The 19,011-nt window shown below is 28.0% G+C and overlaps 1 protein-coding gene and 1 pseudogene across 5 annotated transcripts in view; one reads left to right on the plus strand and one right to left on the minus strand.

Moving 5' to 3' along the window:
* LOC145195258 (E3 ubiquitin-protein ligase MARCHF4-like) overlaps nucleotides 1-19,011 on the plus strand; it is a 260,175-nt gene that overhangs the window by 83,353 nt on the left and 157,811 nt on the right. The gene's annotated exons all lie outside the window — the stretch shown is intronic.
* Nucleotides 264-19,011, minus strand: part of LOC145195257 (NACHT, LRR and PYD domains-containing protein 12-like) — a 20,886-nt pseudogene continuing 2,138 nt past the window's right edge. The window contains exons 2-9 of the transcript XR_016446458.1: nucleotides 17,042-17,104; nucleotides 16,428-16,499; nucleotides 14,232-14,492; nucleotides 12,842-12,874; nucleotides 6,278-7,622; nucleotides 6,042-6,122; nucleotides 1,374-1,400; nucleotides 264-486 (exon numbers count right to left, since the gene is read on the minus strand). The product of XR_016446458.1 is annotated as an NACHT, LRR and PYD domains-containing protein 12-like (transcript). The remainder of the gene's footprint in view (nucleotides 487-1,373; nucleotides 1,401-6,041; nucleotides 6,123-6,277; nucleotides 7,623-12,841; nucleotides 12,875-14,231; nucleotides 14,493-16,427; nucleotides 16,500-17,041; nucleotides 17,105-19,011) is intronic.

A 19,011-nucleotide genomic window follows, 5' to 3' on the forward strand; every position in this document is an offset into this window, starting at 1 on the left:
CGATCAAAAGCGTCTTAAATATTGAAACACGAAGCCACTCACAAATATTGCTGATGTAGTTAGTATCGTTGTGAAGATAGAGAGTTAAGTTTTCAGCGAGCCGAATCCACGGGAGGAAACCTTCGAAATCTTTTTTTGATACGAGAGTAAAACTAATGATTATCGACAGATATTCAATCTTATGCTGTGGCCTCCAACCGTCGATCTTCGTTGGATAATAAAGAAAGACTTCACGAACATTAGTTGAACATTTAATGAGAAGCTTTTCGTCATCCTCAGACAAAATACTTTTGTCAACATTTACACTCCACAGCTTAATTCTTGCATCTATAAGTTTCTCAAAGAAATATTTCTGTTGCATTCCTTCGTGAGCAGTTTTTCCATCACGTATTACAACCATTCAACGTCGTTCATCAATTGATCTTTTCAAATCTTCTGAAATCGAAGCCTGTGCTTCAAATAAACATTCAATGAACAGCTTTTGATCTAAGAAACAATAATACCATTTTTTAAATTGATTTTTTTAATTAAATATGCTGTAATAGTGTTAAAGAAACGTAAAATATTTTAATTAAACGAGATTTATGTTCTTGATTAAGCGAGATTTAAGAGCACAGCATTTACGTAACCAAACAATTCAAAATTATATCTTTAAGTAACCAAATGATTCAAAAAATGAATTATATTTACACAAAAACTATGCTGTCATTCAAGAGAAAAATTGAAGACTACACGTGAAAAGCCACAGATATCCAATTTCACAAATTTTGCGTATCAGTTTACCTGTTATTTCTGGCACATACAAGTAAAAAGTTACCAGGCACTATCGAGGTGTCTAAAAATGTTTAACATTAAAACTACTGAAGTCTTCAAACGCAAAATTCTATTTTTCTCTAAAGTAGAAAAAGGGGGACAACTCTTGGTTTTCCCCAGCAGTCTTCAATGTGAATTCGCTTTTCATCACTTATCATGGTGTTTTCATCACTTATCATGGTGTTTTCATCACTTTTCATGGCGTTTTCATCACTTATCATGGTGTTTATTAACAAAAAGTAAAAGTTTTAACTTAAAAGACTGCAAGACAAAAGACGCAGCAACAAAAGGAAAAATAACAAATTAAAAATGTTTTAGACGGTGAAACGCGAACGGACTATTAAGAAATATTATTTTGCAAATATGGGCTCAAAAATCAGTAGTATTGAGCGAATCAATTAAAGAGCTACACGCCAAGAAAAAAGACTTGGCATTAGAAAGAAATTTTAAAATTCATCAATTGTTATAATATTGTTAGTAAACGATTAAAGAAAGCAATTTTAGTACTTGATGAAGCGGTCATCATATTAAAACTTCTGAAAGCATTTTAAATTACATACCAAATTTATCAGCTTTTAGTAGCATACCTGAAAAAAAAAACAAAAACAAAATGATTCATGCAAAATCTTACTCTAAAAAGAACGAAAACAAAAATCTAAGTGTGTGTAATAAAATTGTCACTTCAAAACAATTAGCTTGAGAGTATAAATGAAGAGTCTTATCTAATTATCTATATTGCTGTAATTATCTGCCAGTTTCTGTACTATTTTATTGGGTTAGGTCAGATGAAGTCTGTACACACTTTATTACAAACAACCTGAAAAGCTGAAGGCTAACTTATCAAAGCTTCGTGAACTACTTAATGAACTTCCAACAGTACCAGGTCCAGGACCAGAACAACTGCAACCAATAACAAAGTTGGTGAAGCTGATGTGTAAAGTATGAGTGCACTTGATGATGATGATGTGAAGAGATATTTGAAAGATATGGCAATTGAGTGCAATAGTTGTCCACTGACATGGTGGAGGAAAAATAAAAGTCTATTTTCTTGTCTTGCTAAGCTTGCTCAATCACTTCTCGCAATCCCAGTGACCAATGTTAATTCACAGTGTCTCAACATCTGAGAACATCATTTCCATTAAACGCTGCAGTTTTCTATCCAAAAATTTAGAAGAACTTATATTTCTTTATAAAAATTTGTTGACTTTTTCTTTGTTATGAGCATTTCAAGTTGATTTATACTTTTTTAGGTTATGTGCTTAGTGAATCATTTGAATGTTCTTGTGTCTTATCAACTCGTTCAACTCTGACAGTGACAACTCAGTACTGATCTTTCATTTTTGTCAAAATGATTAAATGAACTGAATGTAGACTTACACTAGTTTGTCTAAAGATAAATGGATGTGAATACTAAATGTAACTTTTAAAATTGTCAATTGCATAAAAGCTAATGAATAAAATCATTTTATTAATCTCAAATTTTTGCAATCTTGATCGTATTCGATTAAAGATAAAAAAAACTAATCTTGCACACCTCAAAAAACTAATGAGACAAAAAAAAAAAAAAGCAAAAAAAAAAAAATAAATAAACAACAATTAGGAAAAATCATCACTTGAAGATGTACTTGTGCAAATATAGTCAAATCTGTCAAGTAACTAAAAAACCTTTTTGTTAGCCTGTGTAATTGAACCAAGTTCATCAATTTATGAGGAAAAAGGCAAATAGACTAAAACTCAGTAGAAAAACTCTAGTAAGTAGAAGTTGAATTTTGTGAAGTGGCTAGACCATATAAGGGAAGGGGGGGGGACACTGGGCTGTTTGGCATAGGCCTCATTATACATCAGGGCCTCAAATCCTTAAAGCATAAAAACTTTAGAGATAATACTATAAATCCTAATTTAACAGTAACAATATCCTAACTTAACTGTAACAGTACTTTGATTTAGAACTATTTTAATGCTATTGTAATTATTATAAAAATTATGATTTGTATTTATGCAAAAATAATCTATTAATTCTTTACATGTTATTTGTGGTGAAATTGAGTATCTATTGTTTTTGTAACCAGAGAAAACTTACACATATTTGTTATCTATTATTAACGTGAATCTATTATTAACATGAATCTATTACTAAATGTTCATAAATCTGATATTAATTTATGTTTAATTATTATTAGTTATCTCCTTTAAACTTAATCTAATAGAGAATAATTATTTTGATACTTTTTTCAAATTTTATTTATCAATTAGAGGCTTCTTTGTTATCAATTAGAAATCTAAATAAAAGCACTATTTGTTTAAGGAAGTGCTGGAACTTGTATTCCTCTCAATCTTCCCAAACGTATGTCGCATTAGGCATATTTCTTACTTTACCTGTGACTACAATTAGAACGCTTGTTCAATGTGCTGAAGAAGGAAAGAGTTTTCATCATTCAACTACATCACAGGAGCGTTTGAATGGGCTTGCAATAATCAATATAAACTCCAATCAGGCTAAATTTTTCATCAACCATAACCACATTTGCTGCAACAAATCCTAGAAAAGCATTTCTGGAAATAAAATTGTCTGAACATTTGTTGCAATAAATCCAAGAAAAGCATTTCTGCAATTAGGTTTGATGTTTAATCATTGAGAAACAATTGTTTTTATTTTTTCTCATTCAAAAAATATATATGTAAATGTGCGATACACAAGAGGCTTCAAAATATTAAAGTTCATTCAGCCCCTATGAGAGCCTGGAAGTATTTATATTATTATGTGGAGAAAAGGTTTATGAATGTCAATAGAAATGATTAGGGCAGGGATATTGTTTGGTTAGGAAAGATCAGGGGTTAACAGTTAGGGTTTGCAGTTGTTTCTCAATTTGTTCTAATTAGTCAAAACTCTTCTTATTCCCAGATTCAGCAAACAACTAGCTTGATTAACAATCTTTAACTTAAGCAAGCTATGATTTCTTCTATTCCAGATAATACTAGCAGTGCCTTTTCCTAAAATTAAACTTTTCCTAAAATTAAACTTTACGCTGCCTTTTCCTAAAATTAAACTCAAACCGAAGCTCTTTTCTTTCTTCACATTTCTTTAGTGCTTTTTATAGTTTGACTTTGATTGTCATTGTTTCATCTTTCTATATCAACTTACCTTTTATTTACTTGACAGATATAAACATGTCATGATATGTACAAATGCAGATGTTTTCGCATTTCTCAACTTGTGTGTGATGTTTTTTATTTTTTGCTGTTTAATTGCTGTCTCTTATTTTTCTTCCTTACAAATTAGAGAACCTTAAGATATACATAATCTGGATGATTTAATGTGGAATATATTAAAGAAAAGCATGAAGAGAAAATTTTTTCTTTTTATATACCATAGTCAGTTACCTTACTATATTTAGACGCATGAATGTATTCATTAAATTTTTTTTTGCTGATTAAAAAAGCATGCTTAATAAGGTTCAGATTGATATATAATTTTACCATAATTTATTAGTGTCTTAACTTAAATAGTGATATAAGGTTATAAGGTAATGAAGCATTTCTTTAAAACAAGCAATTTAGTTTAGACACATTATTTTAATCTGATACTTTTTGGAAATAATTTTTTCTTTACAAATTATCATTGGACAGCACAGCTGACAATTATGCAGCTAAAAATAAAAAGTTAGTAAAAAAAAAGTGAATCAGACAAAGAAAAGCAAATTCTTTGTTTATTAAAAACAAATAACATTGTCTAGCAGGGACATTGCAAAAAAAAAAAAAAAAAAAAGCATTGTAAGATAAAATATGTGGTTACAAACATTGTAAGGGATTCAATGGTCTGACAGGCCACAGAAGTTGTGCTACTGAGGCATTTACTGAAGCATTTACTCCAATTATAATCAGGGAAGAGTTAATCCTAGGCTGAGTAATGCAAGTTTAAAATGGCCAGATTTTGGTCATTTTACAAGGTGCAGTTAAATCAGAAATACAATTATAGAGATGTCTCAGTATAATCATAAATATAAATATAATATAATCATAAAGCCTAAATTTTTTTTCCATGAAGTACATTTATTACTTAAATGTATAAAACATTATCTTAAGTAATATATATTTTATAATTTATAACTTCAAATGTAAGTTTAGCTGAGTTCCTCAACGAGAAGCTACTAGGTTTTAGTGTATGTGTTGAGACAGTAACAAAAGAGTAACTGTTGTTATATTTAGACACATGAGTGTATTGACTTATAATTCTTTGCAATGTCCCTGCTAGACAATGCTATTTGTTTTTAATAAACAAAGAATTTGCTGCTTTACTTTTTTTTACTAACTTTTTTTTTTTAGCTGTGTCATAAACTTTTTATTTTTAGCTGTGTCATGTGTTGAGACAGTAACAAAAGAGTTAAAGAAACTAAAAAGAAGATCAGTATTTACATGGGTCAAATCAACCAATTCATTTACAAAGAAATGCTGGAAAACTCACTTTTACCATCTGTGAGCTTTTTCTATGTAGATAGCTAAAAAACTTGGAAATTTCATTAAGATGCAGAAACTACTCACATAGCAAAATCTCTTATTGGTTCACTGAAAACAATTTATCAATCATACTATGGTGTGCACTAATCTCCTGATCTCAACACTATTGAAAATATTTGGTTATGGGTGGATAGAGAAATGGTAATAATGCATACCACGTCAGTTAAGGACCTCCAGGAGAAGCTGGAGAAAACTTGGTTAGACATGCCACATGAACTATGCATGAAATTGGTCAAATCTATGCCTAAATGCATCAGCAAATATTACAAAGCTAATGAAAGCCACTTAAAAAAATTTCATTTGTATTGCATCTATTTTTATTTGCAACTTTTGAATATTGTTTTCCATTCTCCATTTTGTTTTTTTGTTTTTTTTTTTGTTCTTATTTTAAAAATAATGTAATATATATGCTGTGTATGTTATAATGTAAAATGCTTTTCTTTTAAAAAATATTAGTATAAACAGTATTAAATAAATTTAAAAAGATTTATTTTTGAAATCTCAATCCATTCAGATGCAAATTAGTAAATGCAATCTATTTTTTAACAAAAATATGTGCACATCTAAATATACTGGGGCAACTTTATAACTTAAAATATCCTTAGTCCAATATCACCATGACATTTCATGGGAACAAAAAGATAAAATTTTCATACAACCACAAATAAGTAACTTAAAATGAAAGTAAAACATTTTGCATAAACTTCACCTACCAAGTACAGCATTAAGAAGTGAATTTGTTTCTTCATTTGAATTCTTCAACTTCATTTTTACTAGAAGACCATGAATTGTTACTAAGAATAAAATAAGATCTAAAAAAGATACAATAAGAAAAAATAAAAGATTATATATATATATATATATATAATAAAAAAAGATAATACAATATAAGATTTAAAAAAGGAAATTTAAAAACTAACTTTTATTATTTTTCATGAACGTAACTCACTGTAAGCATCATTAAACAATGACTTCCCAGTTTTTAACAATGATTTCTTTAAGTCATCAAGAAAACTCACAAAACACCTTTTATTTTTGTTTGTTAGCCCACAAATCATGGGTAAACAGCCAACCAGCTTTTTGTTGCATATAATCTCATCAGAACTCAAGTACATATATGCATGTACAGACACACAGAACTCCATCAATGTGAGGTGAACAAACTGATATTGATAACCAAGTTGCGATTCTACTTTTTCAATGAAATCCAAAAATTCATTTTCAAGCTCAAAGTCACTAACAAATTCTTTAATTTCACTTTCAGAAAAAATAACTTTACCTTGATTAAAAAAATACCAAGCAATTTTACAAACTCACAAAATAGACTGCTTGCTACCCTCGCTTTGCATCATCTTATAAACTGGTTCATTGTTTTTGCAAATGTGTTTTTGCAAAAAATATAAAAAAATATAACTCTGTCAAACTGAAGAATGAGTAAGAATTACTTAGTGTGGAAGTAGCAATAATCGTACACATTGTTGATAAATAAAAAGGAACAGAAGCCATAGCTTTAGCTAAGGAAGATGCTTCCAGAAAACTTTTTACAGCTTCTTTTTTATTGTTATCTATACTTCTTTCCACATAATCATTTATTCCATTTTCATTAAAACCCATTATTTGAATGGTTAACTTGTGTATACAATCTGTAACCTTGACTTTATATTGAGATATTGCTCCAACTCTTCCAGCAATAACACATTTGTGCCTTTGAATATCCAAAGCATTTGCTAACGTATTGACAATAGGATGTTTGCTTGGAATTAGGGGATTGTGATTAATTAATTCACCTAAATAAAGAAACTCATCCAATCCGTCTATCAAAAATAATATAGAAAAATTTTCACAAACATCGCACTCCTTAAATATATCTTTGTAGAAAACCTGAAGTAACTCATTTATGTTACTAATATTTTGAAACTGGTTTAACTTTCTGCATTCAAGATATAGGACAAGATCTACATTCTACCATATAAAACCTTTGGCCCAGTCAAGTAAGCATTTTCTGAGCAACCATGTTTTTCCAATTCCAGCAATGCCAGAAATTAGGAGCAAAGATAGCTCCTTTGAAAAAACATTCTTAAATTCAATTGGTTTGTAGCTCATTTGTTTTTGCAGAAATAATTCTCGTTCAACAATATTTACAGCATCTTCTTCCACTTTATCTGCATCAACTACAGTCAATTCTACAAACTTATTCAAAAGTTCAACTTTAGTGGGATTTTTTACTTTATGCACAAGTTGATTGGTTTTTCCATAAGCTGTAAGATAAAGCATTTTCAGTGCTTCACGCATTTCTAAAAGTATATAAACAAACAAATATAGAAAGTTGAGCAACGTTAACATAGGAGCTTATTAAGATCAGTGTAGAACTGCCCTCACCCTTTGCAAATGTTTATAATCCAATTTTTACAACATAAAATGTTATAACTTTCTCATTCTTAAATGTAGGAGCCAGAACAAATTATATTTTGTTGGGCTATGCTTTTTTAAATCTCAGTATAAAACATGTCTTTTCACTTGCACTACTATATACAGCAATACAATTATGTGAATATATCTCATCTGATAATTTGGACTTTCAAGAAAAGTTAAAATATCCAAGTGCTTGACTCATAAAGCATTTAAATTATTGCCATAATGTCCACAGCAGAACTTGAATAACTATAATAGAGTTACAGCTGTGTTAGAATGGTCTTTTTTCACCATTGCAAATTTTATTTTCCTTAAGTTTATGCATCTTCAATTTTAAAACTGTTTTATTGTACTTCAAGATTTTGTTGATTTTATTTTACAGAAGTGTAAGAATTGAAGTGTACAATGAAATTGCAATGTGCAAAAAACTAATTATGTTGGTACAATTATTGTGAGCTTTAAGCCTGGCATTTTTTAGAGCTGTTAATTGTTTTGATAGATTTTATGGTTTTTCTTTTAACAATTACACAAAAGTTTCTTTAGCATTTAAATATAAGTTATTTTATAACTTATATTTAAGATAAACCTAATGGCAGCCACTGCATATATAACTTTTATTAACCCATCAAGTTTTAGAGGTGTCTTATTAGGATGGAGCTTAAAAACAAACAAAAAAAAATAAAACTAGCATTTTTTAAAATCTTACCCTCCTAATCTCTTCCTTATAATGCAGAAACACTTTATAAAAAGTTTGAATTATAAATTCTTGTGTTTAGGGGTCGCCAAGCCAATTCAAAAATTAATTTTTAACACAATTGGATTGCAGTTCAGCTTTGGACAGAACTAATGGTATCAGTTCAACAATTACCATATCTATTGTTTATGTGATACTCTGGACAGTTTTTTTTCTACTGTCATGGCACATTTGATGATAATACTTGACAACTTTCAAGAGGAATTGTAAACGCCATTCATTGCAAGTTAACAAGTTGCTTTATTCTTGAAATAATGCACATCAGTATTCAAAATGATATTTACTACTTTCAGTGACTTGAATGTTTCCTTAGATTGCCTGAAATCACCTCTGTCCATCCAGAAAATCAACTACAAGAAATCCATGTGGAAACTCATTATTTGGTTCATCAACTTAGCTAAGACAAATCTTCTGAGTTCTTGTCCTCAAAGGAATCCAGAGAAACTACAATTCTCTTGAAATGGTAATTAACTGGCTCTTGTTCATTCTGAATTGCACTCACTATCAGTCTCTTTATTCACATACTAACCCAATTGTTGAAGAAAGCCAAGCTACCAAGTTCTTCTGGCAAGTACCACAAATGATTGATACTTCTATGATGTTTGCTTTGAGATTGCAGAATGGATGGAGGGGCATTCAAACAAAGCAACAGAAAGTTGCTGTAAGAAAAACCAGATGCTAGAGGTGCAGAGATCAAGACTTTCAAGTAGATGCATACTGCAAACACACACACATCGAGTAACCTTCTTTCTTCAGTTTGAGACTGTATATGACTTTACTCATTCAGCAAGTACAATGAATTGCTCAGGGCAACATGAATCACACTCCTTTAGCAGGAGCAACACCAAGAAAAACAATCATAAGTTACAAGAATTCTTTATAATCAACTCTTGGCTGGCTCTGATCAAAATAGTTGATGGCTAAGTGAATGGTACTTTGCCTAATGTCTTCCATTAGATTTGCTCTGTTATCTTCTGTTATCCCTGGTTCATATTTGGTCATTTCTGTGAATGTCCAGTATTCCTGTAAGCATTGAAGATTTGAACAATTGAAGAGGAGGCATATCCTGTGATAACTTGGAAGACTGCACCATTAATCAACTTTATAACGTAATGCCTGCAAGCCAGTGACAACAACTACTTCTTAAGTTTCTTTTCTAAGAGGACACATGCACCAGCTGCCAAAACATATAGCTCAAATACTGTTAAGTCTTTAATAGCTCCAAAAACAGCCTTGTTTGTTCTGGATGCAAGCTTGGCAACTATAAGTTACTTAGAAACTCCATTTCATTACACCAATTGTAATTAAATAAACCAAAGGTGATCAACCTCCTCCTTTCCAATAAGGTCAGAAATAACTTTCTTATCCCAGTGAACAACAAGAGAATGTTGTACTGAAAATCAGCCTTTATGTTTGCTAATCTTTGGACTCTGTGTCATTGAATGGAATCTCTGTTTAGAGCAAGTTCACCAATGCTATGTCCTAGAATTTTTGTGGTCTCTGTTATAACAAAAATGGCTATGCAGTCTAAAACTTTTGTTTAATTCAGTGCTGCCGCAAGCTCAAGAGTGTCAACAGTTTTTTGCCTCATTTTTCCCATTAGCATCCTAAATGTTATGCTTTAACAACCTCCTCACATGAATTATTCTCAGTTTCCTTTTTCTCTATTATTTGCTTAATTTTTTCAAAACTAGATGAAACCAATTCCACTGTAGAATCTGCAAACTGTTTCATTTGCAGTTGTTTTGCAAGTATTTCTTTCAAATACCCTTTTCTCCTTTGTAGCAAGCTTTTCATCTACCCTGGCCTTAAACCTCTCTTTTTGTGCTGGTAAGAAATAATTATCTTCTTGCAAAACTGATCCTGTGCTAATACAAAATCATTATCTTCTTGTAAAACTGATTTTATGTTCAGAGGATCAGTGTGAGCAACATCAAAAAGATCATCAAGTCTGGAAACAAAAGCTGACTATTGAAAGTTGAGTTGATGAAATTCATGCTTTGTACTTCTTGAGAAGATGCCAATCCTCAAATGACTTCTCTAGCTAAATTTGACAATTTTGTTGTTCTCGCATCAGAATTTTAGCTCTAAGCTAAAACTTTGATAATTCAGTGATGGTAACAGTCAACAGTTGTCATAAGGGTTTCTTCAACTCAGGATTGTGATGAAGGAAGAACTTAAGAGCCATTCACAATAAAGAGCCCCAAGAAGATACAACTGGTTCTGAGTAAGTAAACAAACCTAAATTTGTTTACTTACTCAGAACCAGTTGTATCTTCTTGGGGGCTCAAAACTAAATTTTAAAGTGAAAGAATACAGTTATGGAACTGGAAACTTCACCATCATTGAGCTTCCTCTAAATATTGTTCATTTTTAATTATATGTTGTCTAAGCTATTTCATAAATAGGAACAAAACTAGAGGGTAAGAAGATCATAATTCAAATGTTGAAGGATAAACTCCACCCTATTCCTTATAGGGCCACAAAATCAATTTTTATTACAATGTAAATTCAGTATCAGTTATAGATATGAATCAGTTTTGCAAATAGTGATATAATAACTAATAGTAATAGTCAGAATGAACATGAATTAACATGAATCAATTGATGTTTAAGATAACAATAAAAACAATTTAATCACATGTACTATGTAGTTGTAAACCTTAAAAATTCTAATGGAATGGAATATTGAATTACTGCCTTGAACATCAAATTTTACACTATTTCCACTCATGGTACTGATACTATAAAATTCTCTTTTTCAACTTTACAAAAACTATTTAATGTAAATTAGATATGATACTTAAGGTTTCAGACTATTAGACTTATACTAGCGATAATACATTAGGTCTCAAACTACTAATCTCACATAACTAATTAAGTTCATTGTAAAGTTAAAATCTTGGCTGCATGGCATACATACCAGACATATGAGGGGAGCTCTAAACATTTAAATTATCTAAAATTTGACAAAAACATTTTTTCATTTCATAAAATAAAAAAAAAATTGAGGGTTAATTTTAGTTTTTATTTTTAAGGACCACTCAATAACCTACCCAAGCTGTGTAGAACATGAATTCTGAAATAATATTGCAAGAATGTAGAGCTACTGCTAAATTACAACCTCTCAATCCAAAAGTTAAATATCTCAACAACTGCAAATGTGATTGAAATTTTTATGATGCTAGATATTTAATCTTTTTCAAAACTTGAAAAATGACTTTTAGTTAAATTTTGAATTTTACTAATAAATTAGAAATGAAACAGTAAAAATACAGCAAATTCTGTTAATTGTGGTATCTAATCTTTATTAATATGAAGCAAACATAAATATCTCAAAAAAATATTTTTATTAATACTTTTGAAACGAAGACTGAAAATGAAAGAGGAAGCTATTTCAAAATTTGAAAAAATTTGCATATGTAACTTATTTAAAAACATGATTTTTTTAAAAAATATTGAACTCAATCATAATTTTCATATAATAATTATGATGAATCCATCTGAGATATGTTCCAAATGTTTTTAAATCATCTGAGAGATATTTAGTGCCTCTACCAGAAGGTTGTGTTAGAAGATTTTTTAACAGCAATAATTGTTGCAAGTTTAAAGAAGAGTTTGCTCACACATCCTTTTTCTTGCTATTTACAATCAAAATTTATTGAATCTTTGAGTTTTTTGAAACTTAACCATAGTTTCTGCAATACAATGAGATTGTACAGTATTAAAAATTTAAAAACAAACAATCATAACAAAAGCAATTTAAATTCAGTAACATTCAGAGACATAATAGTAATCACATCCAATCATTAAGATTCTTACAACTAATCACTGCTTAACAGTCATTGGCAAAACATATGGCTTCTGATTAATGAATCTCAACATTTTAATGAGATAAAATCTTTAAGATTCTTACAATTAATTAAGAACATTTTTTTCTCATTTTTCTAGAGTTTGAAGGCTGATTGTCACAATTAGTCTTTGCTGACACACACTTTTCTTTAAATTCTTGAACTTTGTCAATATTTTTAGAGTTTGAAGGCTGATTGTCACAATTAGTCTTAGCTAGCACACACTTTTCTTTAAATTCTTGAACTTTGTCAATATTTTTAGAGTTTTCTTGTTTATTTCTACTATTTTCACTGCTTTTTTTAAGGCAAAAGTATAAAGCTTCTGATTAATCTCAACATTTTAATAAAATCTTTAAGACTCTTACAATTAATTACTGCTTAACAATCTTTTGATGTGAGCCTTTTTACAAAACCACAATTTTACATGATTTGATTGTGTAATTGATTCAAAAACCAGACAATATTAAGAAAATATTTTTGAGACCAAATTACTTACCTACACTTTTATTATACTTTTTTACAACTGCATCTAAAAATAAAATAAAATCATAAGTGATTACTAAGTATAAATGAAAAAAAAAGTATAAAACATTTTCTTATAAACAAACGACTTGTGCAATGTAGGCGTGATTTCAACTTTTTTTTTTTTAAATACCAAAGCTACGAAAAACTTATTAGGAAAATTTTGGCTTTTTTAAGAACTGACTACAAAAAATACTTGATGACAGAAAAATCCAATTACTTCAAGTTTTTTTTTCCGCATAACTTTGATATTTCAGGTCTTTTTATAATACAACTCTTAATTTTATTTAGCAAAAAAAAAAAAAAAATGACAAAATGATTATAGGGAAAAAGTCAATGTTATTAAAAAAATACCAATGTAAAATTTCAATACAAAAATGCAGTTTACTTACAAAAAATAAACAAAGAATTAAAAGAAAATGAATCTAAAAGAAAAAAGAAATATAAAGAACAAGAGAAGTTAGAAATACACCTATAGAAGATATGTCTTGGAGAACATCATTCCTTCCCATAGCTTTTAAAGATTTCTCATAAAAAGCTCTTTAATCATTTGGGTGGTGCTCATAAAGTTTTGTTAAAAAACATTTCATTTTAGACTTTTCTCCGGCCATATTTTCATCATGATCTATTTGATCAATAATAATATCCACATCTTCACTGAAGTTAGTACCACGGGCAAATTTTTTCCATTCTATTGCTACTTTTTCTGTTATAATATTCATTATGTTTGTATCCATTCCTAAATAGAAATAATTTAATATTTGTAAGAAAATTAGATATGAAGCATACTTTTACCTTTTTAATATTTAACGAATGCTTATAAATAATATGCTTCAAAATCTGAAGGTAACATTTGTATTAGTAAAATTAAACATTCTTTTTAAAAGAAATTTGTATAAAAATGTATTTAGCACTGATAAAATGTATTACACATCTTTCATCAAATGTGTACATTAAATTTAAATTAAAATTTGATTCTGTTCTATAAAGACCAGTTGCTTTTTTATCAGTACATCTTTTAAATGATATCTTATTGCAAACCTAATTTAGTAAGCAGCTTTGAGTTTATATGATGGTGATTTGTGTTTACCATAACAAAAAATTATGAACTTTCTCGCTAAATAATATTAGTCATAACTGTAAAAGATTTCTTACTGTGTAAATACTTGCTGAGGGAATTAAGTTCTGATTTTCATAGTTTCTTCTTTATATAATAGCTTTTTTTTCTAATAATAAAGCTTATAAAGACTTTAAGACACATTGAATTTATTTCATTTTTTTAAATGTAAACATCTTTCTTTAAAATTGTACCCACTTATGATCAAATCCTGAAATGCAGATAAAAATAAAAAGCAACAACATACCCATTAAACATTTATCTTGAAGCACATCAGTACTTTGCATATTATTAAGAGCTTTCTCAACAAAATTTCTGTAATCTTTAGGATGATATTGATAAAGTGTTTTAAGAAAGCTTTTAATTTTAGACTCTTCTTGAGCCACATCATGATCTATTAGATTAATTAAAGCATGCACATCTTCATTGAAACCAGTTTCACTTACAAGTCTTTTCCACTCTAATCCCACTTTGTCTATTATGCTATTCATTATTTTTGTATCCATTTCTAAACAGAAAAAATTTATAATTTATTATGGGATCAACAAATTTATTGCAACCTTATTAATTCTATTATATGAAATATAGCTATTATATAAAATTAATATATTATAAGCTATTGTAAAATAATTATACAAAATTAAAAATATTATATAAAATATAATTTAACATTGGAATATCAAAAGTTTCATTGAAAAGAAACTTGATATTCAAAAGTTTGCTGAATTTTTTGGGTTGTTACCACAACAAAAAAATATTTTACTTAAATTTCGAAAAAGTTTTTAAAGTAAAAATATTGGTACATTCTAAGTTAGTATTTTCAAATAACTGTATTTTATATTGCAAATTTTATAGACTTGCTATAGTAAAGTAGCCTCAATAATCAGTTAGAAAAATCAGTTAGAAAAAAAAAATCAGTTAGAAAAAAAAAATCAGTTAGAAAAAAAAAAAGCTGATTTCAAAAAAACTGATTCCTGACTCTTTTTGGTTACGCACCAGTTGATGCTCTTTTTATAATATCTTGCTTATTCATCAAAACCTTTGATGAATAAGCAAGATATTATAAAAAGAGCTAGATATTATAAAAGATTTCTGTGATGCATTGGTACATTTCAAAGTTGCTGTAAAAGCCCTCTCTATACATGATCCTAATACATTATTTGAAAAAACCTAGCTTTCAGAGTTAAAAAACTGGATATTCAAACCTCTCGAATTTGTAAAAAACAAAAAAGAACAATTTAAAACAAGAATTATATAAAAAAAACCATAAATGTTAACCTTATTGGAAATCTTCACAATCCAGAAGTTAAAATCAGCAAAACAAAAACTGTTTAATCAGTCAATCAATTAATTCAAAAACCTCCTTTAGCATCAGGAATAATACTATGAACTTTAATAGAAATTAACAGCACTACAATTTTTACTTTCTACTATGCTCAGAAATTACTTAAATGGTGAAAACCTGAGAAATCCTAAATCCTGCTTTTTCAAAACTCAAGCTTTTATAGTCAACTACCAAAATCAGTATTTTTCATAAACTTTTAATTAGTAGTAGTATTCTTGAAAACAAAGAAAAAAGAAGTCTGAGGTTGATATCTTTTGAAATTTTTTTTGTAGGCAATATGGTGTTTAAAAATCTTTTTGCAACTACAGTCAATATACTTTACAAACTTTATTATCATAGTTTCCTGGCTTTTTTCTTTTTTTTTTTTGAAAATAAACTTCAATTAAATTACTTGGAATTTAATGAAAAGAAAGAAATTTAATGAAAAATAGAAATCTTCCAGTTCTGAAAAATTGCATTCAAAATAAAAAATTAACACTTTTCTTACTTTTGCTTTAGATTTGTGAACTACATACTTTTATAAAGCTTGAGTTAAGAACTTTTAATACTTAATAACTAATAAAATTCAATATGTAGATTAAAAACTTGGTGTGAAACTTAAAAGATACCGCTTAAAAAACAATCACTCATAGTTTAATCTTCTATGCCTTGCAAGCATGGCAGTTTTGTTCTAAGAATTTAAGAAGACTAAGAAGGTTAAGAAAGTAAGAAAGCTTGATTAAAAGAGTTCTGTCAACCATTTCATAAATACATTTTTTATTCATTTGTGAAATTCTTAAAGATATTTAGAAATTTATATATGCATAAGACTTAAGCAGAATCATTACATTTTTTCTCCCTTAAACCTATATTATTGGGAAGTACATAAACAAAAATTAAAAGTACAAGTTGAAAAATACTATGAAATTTGTTCTTATTATTCCACTTTAATAACTCCTTCATATAATATGTTACTGCCCTTAGTCTCTTAGTAACATGTGAGATTAAACACAGTTAAACAACTAAATGATTACATATCTAAATAGTAACAGTTATAAAGTTGCTGTTATGTTGATTTTTCATATTAAAAAACTTTATACATAAGTTAGAACAACTTGCCTCCATTAGTTACAGTAATAGGACCATCTTTTTCTTCTATTGGGTTCTCTGTTGTACACCCAAATGATTTATCTAATAAATGAATTTCTTGATTTAAGTTTTCATTCTAAAAGAATTTTGCTTATATTTTTTTTTTTTTAAATTATTGGATAAACAAGTAACTCTACAATAGAGAAAACATATTTTATCTTATTGCTCAGAAGGGTTGAAATATAATGAAATTTGTCACAAGACATGTTAGCAACATTTTTACATTTGTTCAGCCTGACAGATGAAAAATTGGAATAAAAATTAGCATTAAACAAATAATATCAAGGTTTTTTTATTGATGGTGACAACATGAGAGCATTAAGTATTAGGAGTATTAAAAGTATCAAAATAAAAACTTTTAAAAGTTTAAGGTAAAATTTATGTATAAACTATGTATAAATTTATGTATAAATTTATGCATAAAATTTATGTATGAATTGTTACAAAAAACAATAACAATTAAAGAACAGCAAAATATATGAAAATAAATTCAACAACCCTAGAACATTTTAATGAAAATAATTTCATATCAATTGTATAATGTTTGATATTTCAAATTATTCAAATAATATTCAAAAACCTACCAACTTTGATTTCTGCTATGACAGTACCCAGTGTTATAGGGGTTTCTTTTCCAAATGATTGATCTAATAAACATATCAAATGAAAATTAAAAATACGTGAATAAATCTTGACTTAAAATTTTAATTAGTTTATATAATGCAAACAATGAGACATTCAACCTTGATTAAAAAAAAGAGTCTAAAAATTCAATTTTAAAACAGCTTTACAAATTCAGAACCACAAACAACTTTTCCGGCAAATATAAAAATACAGGTCTAATTTAATTCAACTGATTTTCAAAACATAGTTTAGGTTGAAACCAGAAAAAAACAAGTATAAAAAAAAAATGCCAATAAATATTTATAAAATTATGCTTTTTGTGGTTCTGCATAATTTTATGAAACAAATAGCATGCTTTACAAAATAATACTCAAACAACACTAAAAACCTGAAATACTTTTGAAGTGTTTTTAAAAATGAACTGGCATTGATAAGTACATTTATTTGTGCATAAAAAATTGTGAAGAAAACCTAAACTTAAATATTTGCAAAGATCCCAAAAAAGCTGCAAACCTACACAAAAAGTTTGATTTAGTTTTTATAGGTGTAAGAATTGTTTTGGAATCAGCTTTTCATTAGAATTTTATTGTTCCACTTTAAGGAGGCACAAAGGTTTCAGATGTTTTTAAATAATTGACTTGTGATGAAAAGAATGGAGAAGAAGAAGATAATAATGGTAAAAAAACCTATGAAATCTATAAAACTTTTAAAAAGGAAAAAGTCTATTTCTCATGTGTACATTTTGTGATTTTATGACATGTTGTTCCATGACACTGATCCCTCTTCTTTAACTTTGAATTGAAAAATCATATCAGTTTCAGTGGTGACAACTTCTTAAAATAAATATCTATCTTAGATAAATTAGGAAAAGAAATGTCAACAATTCTTAGGCTACATTTAATTACTGTCTGTTTAGATCTCTATGACACTGATCACATTATTGTTTTAATGTTTTCACAACCATTCTTTTTTTCTACAAATATGTAATTCACATCAATATTAAAATTAATGACATCTAGAAAACTATTGTCAAGTATGTTAAACAATATCCCAAATCTTTACTAACCAGATAATCATTAAAAAATTTGCCATTCTTAAAGATTAGTTGCATATTCAGCAAGTCTGTTTTTAAGTTTAAAACAAAACAAAAGTATTTGTAAAATGGTTCTGGTTACCAAACTATTACTTCTTATAACTGTTATATAAGTAAAGATTAACCAACTTAAAATTATTTTATTTTAAAAACTTAGTTTTTAAGATGAAAAAAAATATAAGTACCCTTTTCATCCCCAATTTCTCTTACTTCGCCAACTTCTCTTACTTCGCTTGCTTCATTTTTAATTTAAAATAGTATGAAAAAAAAAAGCTATATGTAGAGATTTTTTAAAAATATCATTTGATAGATAAACTAAATGAATTTCTCATACCATTACAAGCCAAACAATTTGCTGTTGATACTTTAGATTTAGTTACCAAGGAGTTCATAATAAGGTACCTTACTATGACCTTCTTGGAATTCATTAATACTTTGTTTATTGATTGTTTTAACTGGTATGTTATCCGTTGAACCTTGTTGTATTAAAACAAAGTGCATTTTAAATAATTAATAGTTATCTGAGTGAACATAAACACACACATAAGTTTAAGGTTTAGATTCCAAATTTATAACAAGTATACAAAAACAGAAATTTTATATCATTCAAACTCATTAATAATAATAAATGAGATTTTAAAAACAACATTTTTTATAATAACAGCCAGCAACTTGAGTAAAGAGATTTTATAAAACTATTTAGTTGATAATTTATAATGAAAACAAGTGTTTTGTAACATTTTTAACTTGTTAACTATTTTTGAAAAATTAAGAAGTAAAACTTAGTGCTTCTACAAGACAATAACCTAAATCAATTTTTTTTTTTAAATCTTTTTA

Source organism: Hydra viridissima, unplaced genomic scaffold (genome assembly GCF_058129835.1).
Source record: "Hydra viridissima isolate aposymbiotic clone 2 unplaced genomic scaffold, HvirCarnegie_v1 scaffold_13, whole genome shotgun sequence".
NCBI classification, from domain to species: domain Eukaryota; kingdom Metazoa; phylum Cnidaria; class Hydrozoa; order Anthoathecata; family Hydridae; genus Hydra; species Hydra viridissima.